At 45.3% G+C, this 10899-nt stretch overlaps 1 protein-coding gene and 1 long non-coding RNA gene across 2 annotated transcripts in view; one reads left to right on the top strand and one right to left on the bottom strand.

Moving 5' to 3' along the window:
• Positions 1 to 2599: 2599 nt before the first annotated feature.
• LOC132572258 (uncharacterized) lies at positions 2600 to 7451 on the bottom strand. Its single transcript, XR_009555421.1, has 2 exons — positions 6926 to 7451; positions 2600 to 4547 (listed from the first exon to the last, which is right to left on the bottom strand). It is a non-coding gene; the product is annotated as an uncharacterized LOC132572258 (long non-coding RNA).
• A 1771-nt stretch (positions 7452 to 9222) lies between these two features.
• The window catches only part of VARS1 (valyl-tRNA synthetase 1), a 36891-nt gene continuing 35214 nt past the window's right edge, over positions 9223 to 10899 (top strand). The window contains exon 1 of the mRNA XM_060239136.1: positions 9223 to 9277. The gene's annotated coding sequence lies outside the window, so the exon portion shown is untranslated. The remainder of the gene's footprint in view (positions 9278 to 10899) is intronic.

Here is a 10899-nt window from a genome sequence, read left to right as displayed (position 1 = left end):
CTTTGTAATTTATAGTGTAACCCCAAGCTGGCCTATTCAGAAATCTGTTGAAGCCTATCCAGCAGGGCTTACTCGCAGGGAAGTGGTTTATATCAGGTAGACCGCATGTCTCTTGTTCAAAGAAGAGGTGGTAAATCATAACTTTAACATTTTTTGTGATGGAATAGATCATTCAGTCAGAAGGAATTTCTGTCCGCTTCACCCATGAACCCTTGATCCATCCCAGTCAGTATTGTCTACTCAGGCTGGGAACATCTCTCCTCCAAGGTTTCAGGGAGAGGTCTTTACCATTACCTATTTTGCCATCCTTTTAACTGGAGATGCTAGGGATTGAACTGGGGACCTTCTGCGTGCAAAGCAGAAGCTCTTCCCCTGAGCTACAGCCCCACAGGAATAGCCCAAAATGCATCCTGAAATACTACTCCTAGAGGAGAAGAACCCCCTACAAATAGCAGAGATGTTAGCCACAGCCTATTGTTGGAACTCTCTGTCTGGGGCAAGTGATGCTCTGTATTTTTGTTGCTTGGAAAGGTAACAGGGTAAGGGCTTCTGGTGTCCTGGCCCCACTGATGGACCTCCTGATGGCACCTGGGTTTTTTGGTCACAGTGTGACACAGAGTGTTGGACAGGATGGGCCATTGGCCTGATCCAACATGGCTTCTCTTATGGGTATGCAGTACAAGGAGATAACTGGCAATCCTCATACCCCCAGCAAAGTTCAAGCCTCTATATACAGCATAAAGGAGTGGGAACTGGAATTCTTAAAATGCTGAATGGTTCTCAAAACTGCTTTCTTCCAGTTGCGTGAAGCATAACTGAAAGAGCCCACCTTGTGGGTGCTATGAATTGTGCTGTGAATGCCACCATCACTGAAGACTTCATTACTGGCAATACTCATCATTGAAATAAAAGCTGGAAATTCTCAACAGTAGCTCCTTACCAGATTTCTAAAATAAATTTGAAAAGCAGCAAAGAAACAGTTGAGAGAAAAACTAGTAGTCCTGGCATATGATACCCTGTTGCTCATTCTGTGCCTTTTAAAAAAATTAAATCTTAGCGCTGCTCTCTGTGTTTGTGAGATATGTCAACAACTTCATCTGTCCATGTGATAAGAAAAATAGGTGTTTTGTAGGGTTTCCCAGCCCCTCATGATCATCACAAAAAGATGCTAATTTGAGCTCTTATGTTACTCAGACTCACTTATATGGTTAAGATGATAAGTTCTTACAATCTATGCTACAAAAAAAAGCCTACATGAACCCCACCTGTGATATTTGTCGGTAACAAAGTCTTCAATGATGGTGGTATTCACAAATTTCCAGCTCTTATTTCAGTGATAAACTAACATCCAGTTGTAGCACAAACATATTTGCCATCTGGCTCAGTGATTCTGGTACTGTGATAACAGTACAGTAAAATAGAAGTATAAAGAGGGAGGGAAGGTGGCATGGTACAGCCCGATCGTTGAAGCCAAGGTGGTCTATGTTAGGGATTATTAGGAAAAGAACTGAGAAGAAAATGGCCAATATTGTAATGCTCCCATATAGATCTATGATGCAGCCTCATTTGGAATACTGTATACAGTTCTGGTCACTATCTCAAAAAAGATATCGCAGTGCTGGAAAAAGTACAGAGGAGGGGAACCAAAGTGATTAGGGAGTTGGAACATCTTCCCTATGAGGAGGAGAGTCTGGGACTTTCCAATGTAGAAAAGACAACTGGGATGTGTGTGTGTGAGAGAGACATGATAGTAAAAAGGTAAACTCTGTGCAAGCACTGAATTGTTACCAACCCATGGGGTGACAACGTTTTCTTGCCAGACTTTTTACAGGGTAGTTTGCCATTGCCTCCCCCAGTCATCTACCTCGTAAGGATGGAAGGCTGATAGAGGTTTATAAAATTACACATGGGGTGGAAAGAGTTAACAGAGAATTTTTTCTCCCAATATACTAGAACTTCAGGAAGCTGATGAGCAACAGGTTCAGGATGGACAAAAATAAATATTACTTTACATGGAGTGGTTAACATGGAATTTTCTGCCAGAGGATGTAGTGATGTCTACAGAAACAAATAGCTTTCAAAGGGGATTTGACAGATTCGCAGAGACTGTCTATCAATGGCTATTACCCATGGTGACTGAGGGGAGCGTCCACATTCAGACACACAAAGCCTCTGAATCCCAGAGCCAGGAAGCAACATCGGGGGAAGATCTTGGCGTCTGTGCCTTGGCCATCCAGAGGCTACTGTGTGAGACAGGATGCTGGACAGGATCGTCTATTGATCTGATCCAGCAGGGCTCTTAAGGCCTTCTTAAGGTCAGTGTTTGGATGGGAGATCACCAAAGAAGACCCTGCAGAGAAAGGCTAATGGCAGACCACCTCTGCTTCTTATTTGTCTTGAAAGCCCCTTGCTACAGTCACCATAAGTTGATTGGCCGTTGAGAGTACTTAAGTATGTACAGAAGTAAAGGCTTGGATTCCACCCAAGATCTCTCCTGCTGGATGGATTTCATCAGCAGACTGTGACCTCTTTACCTCCCTTCTTCCTGCTGCAGCCTAAAATGCCCTTTAAATGCTACTCCTAGGGCACAGGAGGACTCCCCCCCATAAGCATTTTATTTGGAATAAATAGAAAGTGGCAAAAGCTACACATGGAAATGGTCAGCAGGATACAGTCCAGTGTTTTCAGATCCTTCATAAAAGCAAAGAGAACAATACAATGGGGCAAGCTTATTAAGTGGCTTGCACCGCCCTGAGTAGCCCTGACTGGATGTCACCTTAAAACCACATTTTAAATTCTGCACAGCTATTTCAGTACTCTGGAGTTCAAAGTTGTATTATTTCAACCAGGCATATTGTTCAGCTGTTGGAAATTAACCTGATGACCAACAGCAAAATAGTATGTAATTCTTCACCATTCTATAATTACCTTAAGTAACTTATGGTCAGATGATGTATGGATGGCTACTGGCTGAGGAGATTCTTATTGACAGAAACAGGCCTGGTTATGGCTAATGGACAGAGCAGCTAAGCATGGAAACGTCATTTTTAGAGACAGGTGTTACCGGGGACAGTTTGGAAGAGTGCAAAAACTGTTTAATGCTTGAATGTACAAATAACCAGGAATGGCTGGCAACTGAAATGAAAGCCCACCTGTTTCCACCTACCCTTTTTAAGCAACAGGCATTGTCCTTCCTTCCTAGTTGCCACTCATGTTCTGCAATAAGAATACTCAAAATGGCCAATTTGGCTTACAGAGTCATTTACCTCGTTTCTTACCGACTTGTCTGCATTTAAAAAGGACAGCTCTCTCACTATAGCTTCCTGGAGGGTGACAATTGACTGATCCTGTAGATAACTGAAGAAGGTTGTGGCATGTTTGGACAGCAGCAGGTGGATCTTTGGGCCTAACTGTGGTACCACCAAGTGAGACCTACATTCTTGCCTTGTGAAACTGCCTGCTTTATGGTTTAGTAGATCACTAGAGAGAAAACCAACCCAAACCACAAGGCCTATGTGTGCTGCACATTAGAAGAGGTACTATCTTATACTGTGAACTTGTGTGGCACACTTCCCAAGAAAATCAGCCCTCTCTTCCTCCTGGTTCTCCTCCAGCTACATGCTACAGTTTGGCTTCAGGCTCAAGCTTCCTCCTCATCCTAAAACTCAATATGATATCTGTCCTGTGTGCGTTTTCTCGTGAATAACAAGCTGAGAGCGCTGACTGAACCGCCTCTCACAGTTTGAGCATTCATATGATTTTTCTCCTGTGTGGGTCCTCCTGTGTTTAATGAGGAGGGAGCTGCAAGTAAAGTTTTTCCCACAGTCCAAGCACCCATATGGTCTCTCACCCGTGTGGCTTCGAGCATGTGCAGTGAGAGCCAAGAGCTGTTTGAAGCTCTTTCCAGTCTGAGCATTTAAACGGCCTTTCTCCTATGTGGGTTCTCTTGTGCAATAAGAATTGACCTCTGGTTAAAACTTTTCCCACAGTCAGAGCATATATATGGCCTCTCTCCTGTGTGGGTGTGTTCATGGATGGTGAGGACTGACCTCTGGTTGAAGCTTTTCCCACAGCCTTTCACCTGTGTGAATCCTCTTATGAGTAATGAGGTGGGACTGGTGCCTAAAACTGTCCCCACAGTCAGAGCAGTTATATGGTCTCCCTCCTGTGTGGACCGTTTTGTGAGTGAAAAGGTTTGAGCGATGGCTAAACCACCTCCCACAGTCCGTACATTCATATGGCCTCTCTCCTGTGTGTGTTCTTTCGTGTACAGTAAGAATTGAACGCTGGCTAAAGCTTTTTCCTGCAGAAAGAACACATGTTTTTTCCCTCTTTGTGGGATTCTTTCACACACTTGAAGGTTACACTGAAAGAGTTTGTCTCCTGCTGTCTCTGGATAGATTTCTTGCTGGCATTCGGAGACTTCTTCCTGATTAGGGTGGTGGGAGACATCTTGCTGACCACTTCCTTGCTGTGTCCAATGCAATTCCAATTCCCTGGAAAGTTCGGCTTGTTTTGATTCTGATCTCTGGGCTTTGTATCATCTCCTATAATAGGAATAGATAACATGGAAGGCTTTTTGTCCCCAGCATAACAATGAAAGCAAACAACATCCTCATTTTCCTAAAGAATAGCATTCCTACACAGATGTTCTGTTTAACTTGAATAATCTAATCTTCCTACCTTTTTTCTTTTTTCCTTTATATGCCAGTGGCTACAGAGCTGTTTTTGAAGGTAGGCTATTCTCTTAACTGCCTTTTGTGGCTGTCAGCAGTCTTCACGATTTTTAACTCTCTGGCCCTGCTCACAGGTTGTAGCCAGCTTAGTGCAGTGGCTGGAATAAGGATCTGAGAGACCCAGGTTCAGTTCCCCACGGTAGCATGGAAACCCACTGGGTGACCTCATGAGGTCACTCTCAGACTACACCACTGCTGTGAGGCTAAAATGGAGGAAGGGAGACTGATGTTCGCCACCAAGAGTTCCTTAGACAAAGGGCAGGATAAAAATTCAAGATGAACAAAACACAGGTGAGCCTGTGTTTTAGATATATTATTCTGTAATCACAATACCTCAAATACTAGCTATGGATTTTTTAAAAATCTGAAAAGGAAAGGACTAGGCTTTCAAGAAAGAAATGTGATATGGGGGTTCTGTTGACATCCAGTAAAGTCAGCTGCTCAAATATAAACATGTCACAGTTCTCCTGAAGGCAGATTAAAATGTTTGGGATTTTGTTGAAAAAGGGGGGGAAAGGAAAACATCTCGTGCATATAAAATGTTTAGTATCTTTTAAAAACACCACCACTACAACTTTGGACTTCTCTGTGGCCAGGTATAGATGCCTTTTACCCTCAAGAAGAACCTTTCCACCCCAAAGTTGTAAGACTTCTTTGATGCAATCAGAGGCTGTGACTTACTGGCAGAACATCTGTTTGGTATGCAGAAGGTCCCAGTTCAATCCCTGGCTTCTTCAGTTAAAGGACCAGGGAGTAGGTGTTGTGAAGGACTTTTGCCTGAGACACTGGAGTGCTGCTGCCAGTTTGAATAGACAATGTTTACCCTGATGGCTAAAAAGGCCTGATTCAGTAGAAGGCAGCTTTATGTATTCATTGCATGCAGAACTAATATCAATGGGCTTTGAGTGGAGTAACCAACATCGGATTGGACTGATGGCTCCTCACTTCTGTATAGAGTAGCCTAGTCCTTTCCTTAATTTCAGCCTCCTTCCCACATATTTTATGGCATTATGCTGGCTCATCATTCGCCTGTCTCTCTCCTATCAATCTGCTCACCGTTTGGGGACTACATTAGTAAAGATATTAGGCAACTATTTTCTTTGCTATTAGTACAGAAAAATGTGGCAGAGAGGGTGGAGGCTTCTGCTTCCCCAATTGTACACCAGAGATCAGAAGAGCAGCCCCTATACTTGGGGCATCAGCAATTGAAGGATCCTGAAGCTGAACCTCACCCTCAGGATTCAAAAACCCGCCATCATTATCAAGGCACAAAGAGTTCTTCCTTACCCAGAGAGCTGACTTCAGAGTTACTTAGGGTTGCCAAGTCCAATTCAAGAAATATCTGGGGACTTTGGGGGTGGAGCCAGGAGACATTGGGGCGGAGTCAGGAACAAGGGTGTGACAAGCATAACTGAACTCCAAAGGAGTTCTGGCCATCACATTTAAAGGGACAGCACACCTTTTTAAATGTCTTCCTTCCATAGGAAATAATGGATAGGGGCACCTTCTTTTGGGGCTCATAGAATTGGACCCCCGGTCCAATTGTTTTGAAACTTGGGGGGTACTTTGGGGAGAGGCACTAGATACTATACGGAAAATTTGGTGCCTCTATCTCAAAAAACAGTTCCCCCAGAGACCCCGAAACCTCCAGATCAATTCCCCATTATACCCTATGAGAATCGATCTCCACATTGGGAATAATTAAGTGCTCAGCAGACGTTTACCTCCCCTCCTCCCCCCGTTTCTGGCGACTCTGAAGCAAGGGATTGGCCTCGCTACTCACAAATTGCTGCCAACTTCTTCAAAGTAACACAGACACCCCATCCCAAGAGGAAGACTGAAGCCTCCGGAGGTGAAAAAGCACATGGACCTCTGGGGGCGGGGCTTCCCCCCACCGGCCAGCTGACTGGGTGCCGGAAGGAGCCTGGGAAAGCTGAAGAACCCCCGCTGGGACCTGGGGATTGGCAAGCCTAGAGTCACTGCTGTGTTGAGTCTCACTGCTGCTTTTCTGTTCAAGCTCCTTGGGTAATGAAAAATGGGGTATAAAACACCGTTTTCCCACAACCGACCGAATGCAGCGGCCACCTCCTTTCGTGCGTTCCCTGAGAATGACCCTTTGGACAGCAGCGCTGGAAAGCACCTTATGTAGCTTGGCTGGAAAAGCAACAGACAAAATACAAAGAAGGTACCAAGATAAAGAAGACTCATCGCTCCGCTGGGCAGGATCTTCTCCACTTTCTTTGATCCCGCAAGTAGGAAAAACATCTGACATGCACGGAGTTCTTTCCATCGATAGGAGGCGCTCGTCTTCCCCTCCGTGAGCCTTTACTTCTGGCCACCGGCACTTCTCCAGCCGCTTCATCTTGTGCGCTCTATAATAGCCAAAGGACGCTACGTCCACAGATAGAAAAACGCTAGAGTGACACACAACCGCCTTTATCGGCACTTCCGGTCCAAAATCCCACCGTAGCCATGACAGCTTAACCACAGAGTTGAACAAAGCACGAGTCGAGTGTTACCTTTAAGACCAACCAATTTTTATTTAGAACGTAAGCTTTCGTGTGTTCTTAAGCACACGTCAGACGAGGAATGCTGAAGTGTGCTTAAGAGCACACGAAAGCTTACGTTCTAAATAAAAATTGGTTGGTTTTAAAGATGCACTTGACTCTTGCTTTGTTAACTGCTTCAGACCAACACGGCTGCCCGCTTGGATCTAACCACAGAGCTCAAGAGATAGAGCGGCCATAGCGGGGAAGGACCAATGCTGCAGAAGAAAGGCCTGTCGCTCTAGTTTCTGTCTAGCTCTATGAATGGGTGAGGTCCCACTGCAGTCAGTTCAGGGGTGTCGTAGGAACTGCCTTTCTACAAATGTCGTATTACTTTATCATACTGCAAAGAGGTTCTAAGACAGACGCCAAATTAAGTTTTCCGCTTTATATTTGGGGATGAATGAACCCTTAAAAAAAGGTTTCTGACTCCGCAATTTGCCCGCATTTGAATGCCGTGTCACAGACGAGATCCTAGGGATCTTTTAAGGATATATAAATATACATTGATAGAGAATGTAGAGTAAGATGGAAATAAAGCTTGGGACTCGATCACCTTTATCTTCCTCCCTTCGTCCTCAAGATGTCTGTAGCTGGTTCCTCTTGCTGAGCTCCAGTTTTAGAGCTGTCCAGTTCTGTAACCGCCGGGTCGCAACGCAGAGGCAGAGCTAATGAGGCAGAAAGGGCTTCCCTTCACACGATAACTTTCAGCACATTGAAGCTGAGCATAAAAAACAGCCCATGTTGGCTCGAGTGCAGTGCAGGAGGAACATCAGACTGGGCTCCAAGGGGAAAAAGGTCAGATCCCCTTTGCCCATGAAGCCCCTGACACTGGGACTCAAACTCAGAGCAAGCAAACTGCAGGTTACAGGATCTGAATCCAGTGGCACGTTTAAGACCAACAAAGTTTAATTCTGGGGGAAGCTTTCGTGTGCTGGGGGAAAAAGGAAAAGTCAGATCTACATGGATCCTATATCTCAGGGATGTCAAACATGTGGCCCAGGAGCTGAATCAGGCCCCTGGAAAGTTCCTATCAGCCCCCCCCCCCCCGAGCCTTCCTTCTCCCACTCTCTTGCTTCCTTCTGCATTACACTTACTTTGTCAAGCTTGCTTAATCGCACAGCAGCTATAGAGCAAAGCCTCTATGTTCTCCATTGGTTGAGGCTCCTCCCTTAGAGAGGAAGGGGAGGAAGGATAGCTTGCTTTACCAGGCTCTCTCAATCACACAGCAGAGCTACTGAGCCGGGCCTCTCTTCCTTCTATTGGCTGAGGCTCCTCCCCATCCTGGTTCCCTGGGGAAGGAAGGAAAGAGCCAGAGCTTCCTTTGCCCAGTTCCCTGGCTCACATGGGAGAAAAACAAAGAAAGCAGCACCTTTAAGACCAATGAGTGTTACTGTTTTAAGCAAGTTTTATTTTAAAGTTTTTGTTTAAAAAAAGCTTTGTGTTTGTGTCCTTTATAAAGTTTATCTACCTGCTACCTGGCATTGCATTTTATGGCACACATGGCCCGGTCCAGCATGGACTCATTTATGTCAGATCCAGCCCTCATAACAAATGAGGTCGACACCCCTGCACAGTATATCTGAAGAAGTGTGCATGCACAAGAAAGCTTATACCCATGATTAAACTTTGTTGGTCTTAAAGGGGCCACTGGATTCAATCAAATTTTGTTCTTCTGCTTTAGACTAGCACGGCTGAGTCTATCTGCAAGTTACAGGGTGATGGTGGCGGGAAGCGTTCTGCACGTGTGCCTAGAAACTTTTATTCCTTGTCATTACTGTACGTAAAACCATGAGACGAGGCAGCGGCGCTGAGTAAAAGACGGAGAACTCTTGGGTCTCCGCAGCGCAGAACTGTCGGCCAAGAAATGCGCACAAACCACAGGCTGATGGCTCAGCATTCAGGCGATGCAGGCGGTGCCGTAGACGCCTATAGGGACCTCTGCTAAGTGAAAGTAGCACGTGTAGAAGCAGCTGCTACCGGCTGGCGGTGCAGGTAAGGGGGGACCTCGCTCCCAAGAACCGGGAGTCCTGGCTTCTAGGCTCCAGCCCAACCCCATGGAATCCTCTCTCCTTTCCAGACAATCCACCCGTTTCTCGGTTTTTCTTCCTATCTAGCTCTCTGCTTTTCTTCCAGAGGATCCAGGAATCCGGGCTCCTGATCTCCTGCCCCCAAATCCACATGATCTCCATTTCCTTCCAGAGAACCCAGGATTCTTCATTTCGTGTTCGAGTCACTCCCCAGTTTCTAGCAGTTTCTGGGCTCCACTGGGCAAACTCCCTATTCTTCCCCCAGGAAATAGCTTCCTAAATACCCAATCCTCACCATTGCCTCTTACCTCGTCTGTAGACTGTATTCATCCTGTATCTTCCATGAAGCCCCTCCCCCCGAATCCCACCCACCACCAGCTCCTCAGGCTTTAATCCACTCATTTCTTCTTCTTTGTGACTGTTCAATAAAACGGCAGCCTTCAGCTTTAAACGATTTGTTCTTCACTTCCTCCCTTAGTAAACTGCAAACTGATTTGCTTACTGAGATTTCATGTCTGCGCTAAAGGGATGATTTCTAAGGGGATGCTAGCCATCCCCCTACAGAGGGCTGACGATCTCCGGGGAGGGGTAAGGGGTGTTGGAAGATATATGGAGGAGATTTTTAAAGCATCCTTGTATTTCTGTTAGAAAGTGTTATAGTGCATGGTATTTAAAAAATGGTAATGTCAGCGTGTTTTGAATAATCTCCTTCTCACCTTCTGTTTTAGAACCTTCTCCCATTCTATTGCCTGGGAGAAAACTGGGATATCTAGATCAAAGAGCCAGGCCTCCTGGGTTTTCTGGGTGGGGAGCAGAAGTAATAATAATTTAGAGAAGGGAACCTCTGATGAAAGGCAGATTTTTGGCTTTGCTAGAATAGGGAGCGGGGTCTGAGGTTGTAGGGCAGGGGAGGGAGCGGAGGGTGAGCTTCCTGCATTCTTTTCAAATAAAACATGCCTTCACTGTATGGCAGGATGTAAATGTTCCAGAGAGGCAGCAAACCACTTTCGTATTCAGTCATATATATATGTGTGTGTGTTCGTGCGTGGTGGTGGGTTGAGGGAAGAAAACAGCCTTTTGTGTCTTGTCTTTACATTTCATTCTAAGAGGGAAACCAATGAGTTACTGAAGAGTTGCTGCATATTGCATCATTTAAGCGACACCTTTATGTGCTTTATGGCTGTGTGGAGCCTGCACTAGCCTAAAAGGCTGGGATTATTTAGTTCATGAGTCACTGGCTTCCTCCCAAGTGGTCTAAAAACTGCGCAAGGTGTGGGGGAAAATGAACAGACACTTTTTCTCCTTCTGATGTGATGCTAGAACTCAGGATCTTGTAGTGAAAAATGATGAGCAATCAATTCAGGTTGTGAATAATGAATCAGTGGACATCGCTGTTAGTGGATGTGATGATCTCTGCTCGTTTAAGTATCTTTTTAAAAATGGGAAGACAAATTCATGGAGAATAAGTCTACCGACAGATATCAACCATGATAATAAAATGGACCTTCCATGTTCAGAGGCAATATACCTTTGAATGCTGACAGCTGATGGATGTGGAGGAATCTGTTTCTACCTGTCTTGCTTCTG

The sequence above is a fragment of the Heteronotia binoei genome, chromosome 5 (assembly GCF_032191835.1).
Source record: "Heteronotia binoei isolate CCM8104 ecotype False Entrance Well chromosome 5, APGP_CSIRO_Hbin_v1, whole genome shotgun sequence".
NCBI lineage: Eukaryota > Metazoa > Chordata > Lepidosauria > Squamata > Gekkonidae > Heteronotia > Heteronotia binoei.
The sequence above is the reverse complement of the archived record's forward strand: the minus strand, read 5'-3'. Positions and strand labels throughout refer to the sequence as shown.